At 38.7% G+C, this 17,923-nt stretch overlaps 1 protein-coding gene across 1 annotated transcript in view; it reads right to left on the reverse strand.

Annotated features, from left to right (window-relative positions):
• The window catches only part of GNAQ (G protein subunit alpha q), a 291,299-nt gene that overhangs the window by 93,770 nt on the left and 179,606 nt on the right, over positions 1–17,923 (reverse strand). The gene's annotated exons all lie outside the window — the stretch shown is intronic.

The raw sequence follows: 17,923 nt of genomic DNA on the forward strand, positions 1-17,923 counted from the left end.
TAGGATAGGGGTAAAAGCACAGAAGAGCAGTTAATATTAACGACTGAATCTGAGCAGCAGTAAGCATGCCTCTCCACTCCCACACCCCTGAATTGCCAATATTTATTTTATAGCTGCCTTATCTATATTATCAGATTGAGGAGGCTATTCAGTTTTTTTTAACAAGGAAAAAGGACTTTGTTATTTTCATTATACAACATTTAGCAGGAAAGAGGTAAAAAGATTTAAAAAAATTTTTCAACAAGATTGAAATCAAAATGTTGTATGGTCAACCCCCAAATTAACCAGAATATATCACTGTCTAACAATCTCAATCAAAATAGGTTTTCATGGGTGTAGTTTACATGTAAATTACATATGCACATAAATATGTAAATCAACAAATAACTAATTATCTTGAAAACTGGAGGCAGATGGCTGATGATTTGTTAAAACAGTCTTGATTGTGTACAGATAAACAAACTTCTGAACTAGGTCAGTGAATGGTTATCTTGATTACATGATGACCCAATTATTCTTTTCATAGAGTTTTAAGCAGATAGAATTTAATAAATTTAATCCATGTTAGGCCTGTCTGTTCCCCATCTTTATCTTCCTTCTCATCCTGTAAGAGGGAAGGGCCCCATGTCATTAGACTAATCTTGATTTAGAGAAAGTTTTAAGAAGCCCAACATGCCAAGACTGAAGAGACCACCTTTCTTGCTAGTTCTGCTCTGACCCTGACAGTCAGATCTAGTAAGTGAGAAGCCCTATAGCTCCGCCCTGCACCCCAATCTTGGAAAACGGATCCCTATAGTTGTTTTCTGTACCTAGTCCCTGCCCAGGCAATCTGTCTTATCCCACCAGCAATCCTGCCATCCTGAAGTCCTGTTCCCAAGTCTCAGACCTCAGGTGGGCCTACCTCAATCACAGTTCCCCATGAGTCTCCCCCTTGAAAACAGTACCACTGGCTCCCCAATGAATCCCCAGTGCTGTGCTCCGCCTGGCTCTGTAGCACCTGTTGCTCCATGTCGACACCAAAGACTGTACTGGTCCCACCTGTTCTGCCGTCTACCTGCTCAAGTGGACCTCCTTCAAGCACAAAACACTGGCTGTGGGGCCTCCTGCACTCTGCCCAGCAGGGATGTCTCATACCTTCACAGGTATGCCTGATGTCAAGCTTTGACCCCGCCTTTCTGCCCTTGCTCACTGAATACAAACAAGTGCTAACTCTTCGTGTCCTGAGATACGACAACGATCACCCATGGTATAATCCTCAGTTAGAATCCCCGTGGCTATGTCTGTTTTACAGCGTTCTCTAGAGGATTCTGTGCATCTTGGAGGGCAGATGTGGGGCAGGAACAGGGATGTACGGGATGGTCTCCTGCTGGATATACTCTAAAGACATGGTTTTAATCTGACTCCGCTGTTTCTTATGACATTGGATAAGTTGCTTAATCTTGCCAAATATTATCTCTGGTGGGGAACATCCTGCCCCAACAAGCTCATGTGACTTACTATTGTGCTACAGTGCAGTAGTTGAGTGGTTCTCCAAAGGCGGTACACACACCAGCAGCATCACCTGGGAATGTGATAAAAATGCAAATCCTTCCATGCTACCTCAAACTTTTTGAATAAGAAACTGATCATCAATCTCTGTTTTAACAGGCCCTCTGGATGATTCTGATACATGGAAATGTTTGAGAACCACTGTGAACTATTAAGCATCACACAGACACTAGTTGTTGTGGTCATCATTAATTGTCTGGCTGGCCAGAAAACTGCTATTGGAAACTAAAGAGAAGGGTCCCAGAAAGGCAACAGTACTCCAAAGCAAGGGGCATTATAAGGGCCAGGAAGCCACAGAAATGAATAAAACAAGCTAGATGTAGGCAACAGGGAGTGATAGGGACTACAGCACACTGAGAAACACACACCCTAATTAAAGAGGACAGCTGCTATTTACCTCCCACTAATTGTTGCCATTGGGATATAGGCCCAGTGTTGCCAGATTTTCCGATTTACCAAGGGAAGCCAAAAAATCTAGATTTTTCCATGAAATAGCCCTAATTTTTATTCTTAGCAATGCTATAAACGATAAAGTATATCTGTGCCTGAGTTGGATCAGGTACCACTCATTTGCTCCTCCATTTACTTCCCTAATAAGATTGACCAGTAACACTATGTCCTACACAGAACCTGGAACACAGTAGCTGGCCACTTAACACACGCTAATAAGTAGTTTTGCAGCACTTTCCTACAACAATATTTAGGCAAACTATTATACTATCCATAGGGCGAAATGGTTGAGACCTCTCTGAATTGCATAAAAGCTACGTGATGATACAGGTTAGTGTAGGCAGTATTTAAAAACTGAATTTGATACTCACTACACTGGGCCAGCCATGTCATCTGGAAGGAGTTCTGTTTCTGTTTCTAGAGAAGGTAACTTATGCCAGAGAAAACAGTTTCAACATAGCAGACACTTTTTGCTATGATGATTAAATGTTTATTGAACCCCAATGAAATGCTAGGTAACATAGCAATTAAAGACTTAGATATAGTTACCACAGAGGGGTAGCGGTGGAGTTGGGGGGAACAGTCCATATAGCGGGCAACCAAACAAAGCACAGGATTATGTGCTCCAGGAGTAGAAATGAGGGAACATTTGCATTTCCATCTTTAATTTCAGTTGACTGTAAGGGCATTTAAATAGACAACATCCTCAACAGTTGTATAACCGAAAAGCCTGCTCCTGTAAAATGAGATTACTTTCTATTGTTAGAAAACTCCTCCAATTTCCTATCTTGTTCCATCTCTGTTTGCTTTTTCTTACACCTGGAAGGCCTTCTCTATTCCTTTCTTTAGCCTTTGTTCAGGCGCCGTATCCTGTGCCATCTCTGACAGGGAGATGTTCCTAATATTCCTCCTCTCCCCCAAAATGTGAGCTTTGTGTCTTTTGAACCATGGAACTTCTACATTTTGCTTTCTGTTGATAGTTACCTCTTGGCTTATCGTCTTCTAGACTATACATTGAGGGAAGGGGCTGTAGCTTACTGGCTCTAATTTCTTTTGGGGCCCAGCACAGAGTGAGCAACAACAAATATTTGTCTAATTTAACTGCGTTTAAAAAGGACATATAAACACAGTGCCAAGTCCTACAAGTCAAAGACAAGTTTCTCAAGGAAATCTTCCAGCCATTACCTACTCTCTCAGAACTACATAATCCTTAACAGCACTTATCTCAGTAGCTAGTGTGCATCTGTTTGTGTGATATTTGTTAGTATCCTTCTCCCTGATCACCGTGTAAGTTCCAAGACAGGCTCAGCATTGCAGTATCAGGGTCTAGCAGAGTGCCCGCCACTGATGCTCAATAAATATTCATTGAATGAAGTATATAAGGAAGAGTGGAAATTATACTAAACTGGAAATTGGGACACCTAAATTCTAGGCCTGGCTTTACCCCTAACACAAGCCATAACCCTTAGAAGAAACTACTTTACCTCTATAGAGCTTCATTTTCCTGGTCCACAAGATTATGCAACTGAAACAAATCATCTCCCTAAGGCTTCATCTAGCCATTAACTACATGACTGTAAATAAATACATCTAGAATACATGGAGCACCAAGGAGTTACAACACTGTCCCTCCAGGAGCACACAATATATCATTTATTGAAACAAGACCTCACTATTTCAAACAGTGCCTGACAATAAAGGGCAGAACATGGTTAAGTCTGTACATCGGCAATGCTACACAGGGGTTGAGAAAGTAGAACTCAGTATGGATAGAGAGGTCAGACAACATGTCAGAGAGAAGAGAGGATTCGGCTGGCAGGTGGAGATGAAGATGTGTGACTTCTGAGGAGGAGGGATAGGTGAACAAAGGCTCAGTAGACAAAATAAACATGGCCCTCTCTTTTAACTGTGGGGAAAAAAACAGTCTAGTGAGGAAGTTTCATGCTGACCCTTACTGCAAATTAACCTCCACAATGAAAGCTACAGTATTAATCTCAGCTATGAACCATAATCAACCTCCACCAACTATGAAAGTATATTGGCCTAAAAAATCACAAGATCACCGCTTTGCCTTCATCCAGGTCATAATTTCTAAGTCACTTTTATTGCCTACTAAGCTTTGTTTTTTTTTTTTTTTTTCTAAGCTTTGTTTTTTAATTCCACCCTTGCTGTTTGGTAAAATGACATTCAAATATAATCAACTGTAATTTGCATTTATGTAAGAGCTTTCACCTGAAGTTCTCAAGTTATTTAAGTATGACAGCATTTTACAAAATACACACAGAATTTTTACATTGCCTATACAAATGTCCTCAATGGAAGTGCAATCCTCTCATTTTTTTGGTAAAAAATATTCTGTATGTGGAAAGAATATTTTTTAGTACAATGTGTTAGACTAGGAAGATAAACTAGACCCTTTTCTATTTGTCCAAATGTCAGATGTGAAGTAGTAAAAATCACAAGTAATTACGTGAAATTAAACAATTACTAATGAAAAAGGCTATGACGAAAAGGAATGAAGTCATTTCTAATAATATAAATAACAGTTACAATTGACTACCCTTTTTATTTTGAACACTGTAAATAGAAAAGCAAAACAGGTATGAGTTAGTTAATCATATAAACAAAATGCAAAATATAATTCTATTTCATTTCAAGTTACAGTTGAACACACTGGATGGAAATACTTAATAATGAAAGTTAGCTTTCAGAATTCTTAGCAAGCTGGTGGCAAGCCTCAGAGGGAACGTTGTGAGAACTAAGTAGTACCCTTAGGAACTCTGGCAGAATTTTCGGTTAAGACCACATGGAAACCGCAGGATGTGCCAATGTGGTAATGTCTTGTTTTTGTGATTCGGTGGTCATAAAATTCAGGTAAATCTTAGATGTGTTGATGTTTCCAAGGTTGCTTCAGCAAGAGGAAGGAAGAACTGAGTTCCCACCACAGTGAGTCTTACCCTGCCCACAGAAGGCCAAGCCTTCAGATGAAATAAAAAAGAGTTTATAGTCACTTTGGAAGGATTTTCAAAAACTCATTAACAGCTCGAGGCGGCTTTAGGCTGGAATGTCACACCTATTCCGGTTCCTACACTCTAGAAGTAGAAAACCAAATGGTAACTTCCACATTTGTTGAAGCTCTTAGACACAAATATTTAGCTCATTAGGGCTGCTCTGTTTGAAAGGATGCCCAACACACACAGAGGGGCTCTGAATTAGAAAAATTCTGAACTGCTGTCTGAGTATGTTTTAATCCTGAACCAAGGTGCACACCTTCTCACTCCTTTTTTTTTTCTTGTTGCTTATTTCCATTTTGGCATTTGATTCTAAGTTATGAAAACAAACAAACCAAAAAAACAGGCTTTTTTTGTTTTCTTCTCAAAGGAAATACAGAATAAAATGATGGACCTTGGGATCAGATCTCTCTGTTATAATCCCACCTCCACCCAGTACTAGTTGAGCATGAACTTGGGCAAGCTATTTAACACCTCTAAACCTCTGTTTCCTAATCTGTTAAATGGGGGTAACAATGGCATTTATTTTATTTTATTTTTTAACATCTTTATTGGAGTATAATTGCTTTACAATGGTGTGTTAGTTTCTGCTTTATAACACAGTGAATCAGTTATACATATACATGTCCCCATATCTCTTCCCTCTTGCATCTCCCTCCCTCCCACCGTCCCTATCCCACCCCTCTAGGTGGACACAAAGCACCGAGCTGATCTCCCTGTGCTATGCGGCTGCTTCCCACTAGCTATCTATTTTACGTTTGGTAGTGTATATATGTCCATGCCACTCTTTCACTTTGTCCCAGCTTACCCTTCCCCCTCCCCGTATCCTCAAGTCCATTCTCTAGTAGGTCTGCATCTTTATTCGTGTCTTGCCCCTAGGTTCTTCTGACCATTTTTTTTTTTCAGATTCCATATATATGTGTTAGCATATGGTATTTGTTTTTCTCTTTCTGACTTACTTCACTCTGTATGGCAGTCTCTAGGTCCATCCACCTTACTACAAATAACTCAATTTTGTTCCTTTTTATGGCTGAGTAATATTCCATTGTATATATGTGCCACATCTTCTTTACCCATTCATCTGTTGATGGACACTTAGATTGCTTCCATGTCCTGGCTATTGTAAATAGAGCTGCAATGAACATTTTGGTACATGACTATTTTTGAATTATGGTTTTCTCAGGGTATATAGCATTTATTTTAAATTTATTTATTTTTGGCTGCGTTGGGTCTTCACTGCTGCGTGCAGGCTTTCTCCAGTTGTGTCGAGTGGGGGCTACTCTTTGTTGCAGTGTGTGGGCTCTAGGCCGCTGGCTCAGCAGTTGTGGCGCACGGGGTCAGTTGCTCCGCGGCATGTGGGATCTTCCCGGACCAGGGCTCGAACCCATGTCCCCTGCGTTGGCAGGTGGACTCCCAACCACTGCGCCACCAGGGAAGTCCCTATGGCATTTATTTTAGATGGTTATATGACAGAAAGGATGTAAAACACTAAAAGGCAGACCTAACACCCAAAGCTGCTAACTCTTTAAAAAGCAGAAGAAAAGGAAAATAGCACAGGAAACGTAAAACGTGCAGTGTACACACTTACCAGCTCTGTAACCTTAAGCAAATCACCCACCTTTATTTGCTCAAATGTGAAACAACATTCTAGAGACCAGCCTGGGTAATGGATCTCAGAGAGTCCTCAAATTTGCAAACACCCCTTAAAATTTCCTACCAAAAACGTGGGCAAGAACTATCATTTCTTAGACCACTTCGCCTTCTCTGACTTCATTACAACTTGAACAGCTGACCTTCATTCATTAAGATGCACTGAACACAGAGTGACAGTTGTTGATGAATTTTCTTATGGGCATTACTGCATAAATGACAAAGAACAGCAAAGTCACACCGAGCTGCTGCTGGCTGGGTTCACGTAGCCAGTGACTCATTCCTACAGAACAGCCTCTCCACACTTATGATTCAACTCATGGCTCAGCAAAATTACAAATGACTACATGACACAGCCTTTTGAAGTCCCTGATGAAGATGATAAATCCTGTGTGTGGAATCTTTCAGTGCTAGGGAATCTACTGATTCTCCTTTGCTAAAGCATCCACACCCCTCTTTACCCTGGTATCACAAGAACAGAGTAGGTATCCACAGGTACTCAAGACCCTTATAAAAATTGTCATAGTATTTGCATATAACCTATGCACATCCTCCCATATCCTTTAAATCATCTCTAGATTACTTACAAAACCTAATACAATGTAAATGCTATGTAAATAGTTGCCAGGGATGGGGAACAACAGCTTGAGGTGAAACCGGGCTTCAATCATAACTCTGTCACATTCCAGCCCTGTGTCTTTAGGCTTGTCTCTCAACTTTCCTGAACCTCAGCTACCTCATCTATGAAATGGGAAAATAATTCATTTTAGGGCTGTTAGAAAAGTTATAAGAATTGTTAGTAAAATACCTAAAACAAGTATTATAATTACTATGAAATCTTGAGCTATTTCAAAATTACCATTAATAAATATTATCTCAACAAATAGTTTTCTACCATATGTCAGGCAATACACTAGACACTGATGAAGCTGATAATTTGTGTTAAATAAAATGTCCCAGATAGCAAAATATTAGATAAGAAAGTTTATTAAACTGTCACATATTATTCTACTTTAAGATTTTACAAATTGATTTATTATCACTATTAGATCTGCTTTTCTAAGGTTAGAGCTTTATTTTTAATCTTTATTACAGCATTCACCAAGGTAATCAATGACTATAAGGCACACTGCCTTTCCCCAAAAACGTTGCTGAAAATCTGTTTCTCTTTTTGGTTTTGCTTCGCTATAAGCTACATTTGCTTAATCTAACATATAGCAGATTCCTTCTTCGATGGAGAAAATACTCCTTTATTATTTTAAATGTTTTTTTTCTTTTAAAGAACTCCATCTCTTTCTTGGCTCTACCACTATAAATTTCACGCAAGTATTTTCTATTTAGTCCTCTGCTTATTATTTTCCTTTTTCATGTTCGTAGGCCATGTCATAGTTATCAGGATCAATGACATTGCAGGTCAGAGCTTGATGCACCACGGCATAACACACACCAAGCAGTTCCAAAGAGTGTGTTGACTGATGTAATTACATGGTTCCATTATGTAGAATCTTGCCCTCAGGTCTGTAAAATCTTGGGATGAAATAAAAAATTGTGCACTCTTTGAAATGCTACTTATCACCTTCATGATTATGATGGTAATACACACACACACATTGTGAATACTACAAAAAAGTGTATTTTCAAAGAGCTAATTCAAAGTCACAGTGATAAAGAAGAAATCAGAAGATTCTTTTAAAGATATACCTATTTATTAAGAGTCAAAGAATTAGGCATACTTGTATGACTACTTTCAAAGAATATTTCAGGACCATTAGTTACTTGGGATTTTAATGGCTATTTTTTTGAAAAGTGGGTTCTAGAGCCAAAGTCAGATAACTGTAGAGAATGATGTTTATAAAAAGTTAAACAGATGGTGTATACTGCAGAACTCAGAACCTTTAATAAGACAACGGTGCTAGGAATCCATGAGCACAGGGTAAGGGTGGAGGCATTACTGTAGGACCATGGCAGCACTTCCCCCTCAGGTCAGCTGATGAGGCTGGTGTTCTCGTGAATCACGCTTTGAAAAACACGGACTAGAGACCGAGACTCCCAACAACCAAGTAAGGACTGATTTTACACAAGCAAAACAACTGACCGGCTGATGCTTCCGCGCGCTGGCCTAACAGGCTAGTGCCTGCTTTATAGATTCACATCATTCTCATTGTTGAGTTCACATTTTGCATGTGGTTCATTTCCTGAAATTATGTCTCAGAAAAAAACATAATCATTTTAGCCCTTTGCAATGTCTGGGCTCCTACAATCTTATTAACCAGAGAAGTGTGTTGCTGCTGGTCTGGAATTTTATTTTGTTTGCCAATAGGAAAAACAGATCAAGATTTCCCTTCTTAGCTTGGTAGACATTCAGACAAGGCTGAAAAAAAAATTTGAAAGAACAAGCTCCTTAATGAAGGGAGGTCCAGATGTACCCAGAAATCTCAGGGTCCTGCAGAGTCTTTCTGGGACACCCACTGTGAAACCTGACCACTGCAGCTTCAGAAACTGTCTTCAGGAGAACTGAAATCGAAAGGCTCGTAGCCCCAGAATTTTGCAGAACAAAAGGAACTTCCTAGAACACTTGTCTAAATACCTCTTTAACTCAGACAGCAAGAAACTGTTCCAACAGTAAGGATGTAAAAAGAATCAACGGCAATGATGTCTAATTGTTCTGTGAAGAAGAGTAATGAAACATCTAGAATCTGAATAGGAAGAAGGGAAGGGAAATAAGAGAACCCACATCTTGCTAGGCACTTTTGGGGGGCAAATAGTAATACATATAATTTGTCACTTTGAGAAAGGACCCAAATTTCAGGAAGATTACAGATAAGAATCAATTGTAAAAAGTCACTTGGATCAGTGTTGAGAAACTGGTAACTTTCTAGTGAGAGTATGATATAGTTTATAGTGTATACATGACATTCTGGAGTATGAAAAGGAATATTAACAATAGTTAATGCTATATATCTTTGAAATATTATTTATTGACCAACACATCAGTTATATTATATTGGTATTGTTAAAACGTTTTCAAACATAAAATTCTTTCTAAAAAATAAAACTTTCATATATCCATATAAAGTAAAAAAAAAAAAATAAGTTTTCTTGGTACATTCATGTATTTTAGTTATGTTCTTAGCCATTTCTGTTTCTAATATCCTATCCCTGACATTTTTAAGAAGACTATATTTTTTTCATTATGGACATATTATATAACTATTTCATGAAATTGCCTGCAATATTCCTCAAAATTGCATTAACAATTTTAGGTTAATAAATTTGAAATTGTAACATTTTCAATTGGGTCCTTCTCTATAGACCTTAATATTTTTAATTGAAAAATATTCTCTCTTATGGGCTGAAATACCTGGTAAGCACAAAACAAATTCTGCTAAATGGGAGGTATTCTTAACTCTATTAATTTTTCAAATGCAAATTTGTAAATATTTCAGTTCAAATATTTTCATAGGAAGTATCTCATTTATCAGTTCATAATATTCTTCTTTCACAGATACCTTTAGGAAACAAAACTCAAGATTGGTAGATTATCACAGCTTGTTTGAAAACAATTATGACTGTGTGTGAGTCATGACTAATTGCAAGTACATTTCTGCTCCATAGGCTTCTTAATTTAATAAATGTTTTACCGTAACACTGTGCGCCATTAAGCACTACATTCTTATCATTACCACAAAATATTTTTATTTTCAACATTTTTTAGAGAAGCAAAAACATTTATAGTATTCAAAATAATGAGAGAGATTTCACTTTATCAGAATGAACTATCAAAAGCTGTACCCTGATTCCATGAATTAAAAGAGGGAGAAAACCAAACCATCAATCGTTTGTAAAGATTTCCTTCTGCTAAGGGAGTTAACAGATGAATAATTATTGCCTCATTTTTTTGCACCCGAATAAGAAAACTTGGAATAAAAAATGAACCAAATTAACTTGGAAGGAAAGTCACTTGATCTAAATGAAAAGTCATGCTTCACAGAGTAACATAAAAATGCATTTCCTGCAGCTGCCCATGCTAAAATGTCATCTTTGGGCACAATCCTCTGAATATAACAGCTAACTTTTGAAGTAATGCTGACACTTTTTCAGCAGATCTGTGTCATTTTGTGTGGTGGATGATATCACTTTGGGTATAATGGTGGATGTTGCTAAATATCAACAAACAATTTTGTACAAGTCATACATTACCATTCACTTTTCTGAGAAACAAAAATTCAGTATTAAATTTTTTGTTAAATACGCATTTTCGGGTTAAAAAAAAAAAGCTTATTGTGGCCAAAAGAATTTATTACAAAATAAAATCATTATCAGACAATAAAACAAACAGTTATAGATTTACACCAAACAATAAATGATAAAACCATGGAAGCAAAAGCTATCATGGCAAGACCACTGTGGCAAGACTGCTCAACCTAGATTTTTCCATATAAATTTCACATACATCTAACAATTTTCCACTGACCCTGTTCACTGAAGATCTGGTGCGTTCCTGTTCCTCACAACTTATAGACCAGAGCACAGCATGACTGGCTAATAATAAACGGATGTAAAGGCAGCAGCGACATATCCTTCCCTACCACCCTAGACGCTGGAAGGAGTTGGCTGTCCCTAGTCTCTCTTGTCCACGTTTATTCCATATTAGCAGTGAGTGCCCACATGCTGCCTTTGAAAGAGAGATGCAGTTACATTGCATCTGGGAAGGATTTGGAAAAGAGTCGGAACATCTTTCAGATTTAAGCAAGTGCTAAAGTGAGACATCTGTTCAACTGCATGGGCAGAATTTGGGAATACTAAGTGAAAGTCTATCAAATCCATCCTGGCTTATTTTAATACAGCTATTAATAAGAATGCTTCATTAAAAAATGAGAAACTAGAACAAATGCTCAACTAGTGGGATGCTGGGACAAGAGGTGTAAAGCGAAAGTGTCTCGGGCAAACTAGGACGCAGGGTCGACCTCTGTATGGGGAAGACTTGGGCTAGGGGATCAAGAAGACCAGAAGTGACCTGATGGTCTGTAGACCTGCTTGGTCTAGTACAAACAATTTTTTTTAAAGTGGTCAACATCTAAAATTGAGAACATTTCCATTAAACAGAAAAATAGATTTCCTACTTCTCTTGATAAACTGTAAAATCCAGCAACACTATGCCCATATTCCAAGAAGACAAGAGGCCACAGCTCGTAAGCTACTATCTGCCCCTCACTGTTGTCAATAATAAAGGGAGAGAGGATGATTCTTTACGGAAGTGAAGAATATCCTCTGTCCTATAATGCCAAAACTCCCTACCTAATTAACTAAGTTGTGCTAAAGAACAGAACGTGTCCAGCTTCACATTACCTGCCTGGCCCTGAAGAAATTTGATTTTACACCCTACCCACCACCCCCAACTCCCGCAGAGCTTGTGTAAGTCTTGCATTCTTCGTGTGATAAGGATGCTTATACACTCTGCATGAGAGGAACTGAGAATTACATTGTATCTGACGCTCACCAGTGGGCACTGTCTCAGCTTCCTGGTCAGGATCCGTTGAAAAATGTTGTGCACCTGTGATCTTCCAGTATTTTCCCCTCACCATCCCTTTAAGTTATATCCTAGCACTGTGGTTACACTGAACTGTGAATGTTTGTGTTATGAGTTCCAATCTACCCCGGTCTAACCAAGGGGACCAGGGCACGTGTTAGGTGGAAAATGGTACCATAAGGTTTGGGTTGTTACAGGTGGCCATGACTGTCATAAGGTGTGATGCACGGTGACTAGCTAAGGAAGGGTCTGTGGCTTTGGTGTCAAACACCGAGTTTCATCCATGCTCCCATTTACTTGCTTTGAGGCTTCTCCAAGCTACAATTTCCTTATCCCTAAACTGAGATAATGATACCTTCATCACAGCACTGTCATAAAGCTTGAATGTAATACTATACATAAAACAGCACAGTAACAAGCACACACTAATGGCTCAGTGCACAGAAGCACCCTTTAGTTTGTACTTCAGATATGATCCAAGGGGAATTATGGTGCAATACCTTCAACCCAGCGCTTTTCTTACATTTAGTGAACTAACCCTTTGCGAGGGTGGGGAGGACGTGGGGGGATGGGGGGTGGTTCAACTTTAGGGAATCTATTTCAAAAATAAAATAATTCCCATGATTCCTACCAACATGCTATATAGCACTAACAGTTTGATATCTTAAGGAAATGCTATTTTAAACTCTTACTTATACAGTAATTACAGTGATCACTGGTGGTTATTTTACAGTTAAAACTGTTTTTCCAAATAGCAGCATGTTAAACTTTATTCACATACAAATTTTTCTGTCTCCATAGGTAAATCCAAATCTCATTACACAGTATTCATCTCAATGTTGAGTTTTCAAAACATGCAAAGATCATAACTTGACTAAAACCTTTTCTTAGACACCCAGATAGATGTGCATGAAGATTTTATCAAATATTGTATACCCAGATGTGCTCTTCCCCTTAAATTCTGATGAGCTTCCCATGAAAATCTGACTGGTGACAGAGCACATGGGTTGCGAAATTAAACCAAACCAAATCAATCTTTATATAACTCAAAAAGACTTAGCATTTTCACTGCTTTTTCAGGAAGATAAAAATGCATATTGCCTCTTTTATGTGTTTTTATATCTATCTTTGAAAAGCTTTCATGTAATTTCTAAATTTAGCTCCTACTTCCTTTTTACTGTGCCACCTGATCTACAATCCATCTCTGATAACATTCTGATCTTCACTCCAAGGAACCTCCATAGAAAACAACTCTCAGAAGGAAGATAACCTGTCACTAACCTCTTCTTACGGATAGCACAAGATGACCAATTTCTTCCCTTCTGCAGTTTCTGTGGGTACCATCTACATATATTTCAAAATTTCCTTCACTTGGTGGTAGGAAATATCAACCTTTCTAGAGCTTCAACATCGTTTATCAAAATGATCTCTTGCTAGGAAAATGAATTAAAGGGAGAAATTCATCTCTTTTAACCTAAGGCGGAAGATTGAGGGGGAGAGAAAACAAAGAGAAGCAGCCGTAGAGAGAGAGCTGGTGCGCTGGAATGAGGTTAAGAACAATGTTGCACACATAGCGATTTCAGAATAGTTTATCTGGATTAATGTCCATTCTATGAAAACGTTCTTCTCTTTTTATTTTCCATTAATATCAGATTTAATAAGGATGAGTTATATAGAGACAAAAAATTTTGGTATGAGGAGAAAACTTCTAGCAACACAGTCATCGTTATCATTCTATGAAAGTGTTCTCTTTTTGTTGTCCATTCATTAATATCTGATTTAATAAGGATGAATTATATAGAGATTAAAAAATTTTGGTATGAGGAGAAAGCGTCTAGCAATACAGTCATCCCTCGTTATCTGCGGGGGACTGGTTCCAGGAGCCCCTTGCATATCAAACTCTGTGGATGCTCAAGTCGCTGATGTAAAACGGTGAATGAACACAGTTGGCCCTCCATATCCGTGGGTTTCGCATCCACGGTTTCTGCATCTGTGGATCTGAGTGTGTAGCCAGTAAATATAGCACAGGAGTCTTGCATTTATGAAGGAAACCACTGGTCACAAATAGCAGAAGCCCTTAATTAAAAAGCCAACCTACAGATCCGGCGAAGAAAGGATGTGTAGTGGGGACTCAGTCTTCCAAGAATCCTATCCATCCTCCCATTTAAGCCTTTCCTAATTATTCTTATCTTCTTGGGGCATTTATAGTCTTCATAAAACACCTGTTGAGCACCAAGCTATATACTGCCTGGCACTGCTATTTAAGTGCTCCACGTCTGTATGTACAGAATTTCTAACAATGCTGTGAATTACTTCAGGGTAGGGACTGTCTAATATTCCTTACATTCTAGCAAAATGCTAGGGCTGCTCAATAAATATTCCACAATGAAAATGAACTGTCTTCCTTTCTGATACATTTGTCCAGAAATGTGACCTAACAAGACCGAGGATAAGCAGAAAAAATGACTAGTACTGGACAGAAGAAACAGTCCTGCCCAGGAAGTTCGGAAGTCTGGCTGGGCCTCTGTTATGATATTAGACTGGCTTCTTAACCTGTATAGGTTAACTGTTGACTTCTGTAACTGAGTTATTGGACTAAAGAAGGCGGAGGTGCCTTGCCCTTATGATTACACATTCAAACGTAAGCTAGGGTGAAAGTAAAATATTTATCCAATGGTATGGCATGGATGCTGGTCAAACAGAACAGAGCAGAGCTCTGGACTTCCCTTGCCATCCCTCACATCAACCTTTTAGCTCCTGGACCGTGAAGAGCTCAATAATGTCCCAGGTGCTGGAGTCACTCAAGGAACTTAGGGCAGTGACCTAAATTTTAATGCTGGTACAGTGCATAATGGGTAAGGGCTGAATACCAAGTCAGCCTATAAGTATTATCTTTGAATCATAAAGGTGTTAATTTTATTCAAAAGTTATTATTCATCTGATGGCGCAGGACTACCTAAGAGCTGGCAATAAAATGAAAAGAGATTCCCACCAACACTATCAATAATGGGTCTTTTTGATTCCGCTCCTCCCCATACTTCTAACTCAACACTTTTCTTTTTTTTGAGGTAGTCATTCTATAACTCCCAGCTTCTCCTCAACAGCATGAGTTCATCTTGCAATGAGGAACCCAAACCACACTCTGTTCCCTGCTCTGCTAAATAAATAAAGCATAACGGTCAAGAACAGGCCTAACTACAATCTTGGTTTCACAGATGAAGAAAGTGTTGTTTTCTGTTCACAATAACATTCCCTGGGACATGCAACAGCAGTAAGGGTTCCGTCAGGGGGTTTGAGGCCCCTCTGGACACAGCTGCAGCTTGTGGCACTCCAGCAGCCCTAAGAGAGCCAAGAGGATGAAAAGAAGAACAGCAGGGAGGGTTGATGTAATCCTTGCACTAAGTCGTACTAAGTATTACTTAGTGGTATGGAGTATTAGTCCTTGGTTGAACACTGGAATCACCTGGGGAGCTTTAAAAAACATACATGTCTAGGTCCCACCCTTGGAGATTCTGATTTAATAGGTCTGGGAAGCGACCAAGGTTTTATAATGCTCCCTAGGTGATCTAATGTACAGCCAGAGTAGAAAAACACTGGTGGAGACCTGGTCTCCAGAGTATGGGACACATAACCATCCACTGGGTGCAGGAGAAAACTATCAAAACTTATGTGTTTAATCTGAAAAGGAAAAAGATATTAAGTTTTCCTGTATCTAATGGATGGAATCACAATGGCACCCTCATCCGTCTGATGGCCGTGTACGGTGTCCAGGAGTCGTGAGGGAAGGCAGGAGGTTCCTGAGGAGCCCTCACTCTTCTGTTCACTTTCAGTGTGTTGCTACACACCCCCATTAATGTGTCCCCAGCCAGTAACTTACAGATTCTAGTATCTTAAAGAGAAGAATCCTGACAACAGTTTATAATGAGAAGGGGAATAATCAGGAAGACATTTTGAGCCATGAGAGGTTTCCAAATTATATGATGGCAAACTAATTATAAGAATTGTAGAACTCAAAGAAGAGCCGCACATTTTTCTTTTATAAAATGACAAGTGTTCCAAATATGCTGACTTTTTTTTTTTTTTTTGTCATGACAAGGGGCTGAAGGAGCTGCTTTATCTGGCTTATACTTTTATAAAAATAAACATATTTAAACTATCTCTTCAAGGCCAAAGAGCATTTTAACAGTGAGTGAGAGAGAAATCGCTAAGAAACTTGAGCATTTTTGAAAATGGATATTTGGAAACGTTCCCATTGTGATGTGATTTTGCTGTTAAAATCAATATAAGGTGTGACACCAGGAAAAAAAATAAACAACTATCTTATGCGTAAACTTTAAAACCTTGGGTAAAAAATATTTTAAAGAAAGAGTTTTAGTGGAGTTTTTAACTCATTTGTGAAAGGATGAATAATGTAACACTTTTCAATTGGTTTGAAAGAAGGGCTGACCCATACCCAGCAAGATGGAAATTTGTTAGCAAAATTTCAATTAGAAACATTTGCATAATCAGTGAACGCGACTGAAAACAAGCACTGTGATTTAGTAGGCAAAGCCAATGATGCAGCTCCTTCCATTTACAAGTACGTATCTTGTGTGACATCTTTTTATTTATAAGACACTAAAAATAAGTACTGAATTAAACTGAACTTAGAACTAGACCACTGAATCACTGTCACACAGAATTAATCAATTTTTAAAAACATTAAAATCTTTTATATCACAAAGAGCTCAAAAATTTTATCAAGCATAATTTCTTTTTTTTGTTTGTTTTTTTGTTTTTTTAACATCTTTATTGGAGTACAATTGCTTACAATGGTGTGTTAGTTTCTGCTTTATAACAAAGTAAATCAGTTATACATATACATATGTTCCCACATCTCTTCCCTCTTGCATCTCCCTCCTTCCCACCCTCCCTATCCCACCCCTCTAGGTGGTCACAAAGCACAGAGCTGATCTCCCTGTGCTATGCAGCTGCTTCCCACTAGCTATCTATTTCACGTTTGGTGGTGTATATATGTCCATTCCACTCTCTCACTTTGTCACAGCCTACCCTTCAATGAAAGTCGAAATAATTGTTTTCAATGGGGTACATAATCCAAAAAGTGTTGACCGTACTCTGCTTAGCAGACTATCCTGTGTGTTTAGTCAGCCACTCCAAAATCAGAGATCTGCAGTGAGGAGAGGGGTCTGCACCGCACACTGTAGACACTGGCCACCTGTTGGATTGGTAGTGTATAAGAGGAGAAATCAGAAATCCTATCCAAGAGAGGGAGTCATGAAGAAACTTCTGGAACTCTGCTGAAGACTGGTTTGGAAATCAAGCGTAATTGCTTCAGCAGGCAAGTATATATTTAACTAGTTCAACGAACCTGGGGAGAGACTGTGCCTCATATTTTTATTCTCCCGTGTCTCATATGATGGTTTTATATGGTGGGTGCGCAAGAGATGCGGTTGACAAAAGCAATAACTTTTTGGTGAAAAAACTGTACCTTCTCAGCAGCGTTATCAGTAGGGTCCATTTCTACTAATGCAACACAAAAATCATTCTTATCATTGATAATGTGTTCTGATACAATATCTAAAACGGTCAGTCACTGGGAAGTGGAAAAGTTATTAATTAGTATCCCTGAATTATAAAAAGCCTCAGTTAAATATAGTACAGTGGAAAACTACGAGACAGTGTTCTGAGCCCCAGAAGACAACCACTTCCAATGTGTCAGAATTATCTGTTTCAC

This window comes from Balaenoptera ricei, chromosome 6 (genome assembly GCF_028023285.1).
Source record: "Balaenoptera ricei isolate mBalRic1 chromosome 6, mBalRic1.hap2, whole genome shotgun sequence".
Lineage (NCBI taxonomy): Eukaryota > Metazoa > Chordata > Mammalia > Artiodactyla > Balaenopteridae > Balaenoptera > Balaenoptera ricei.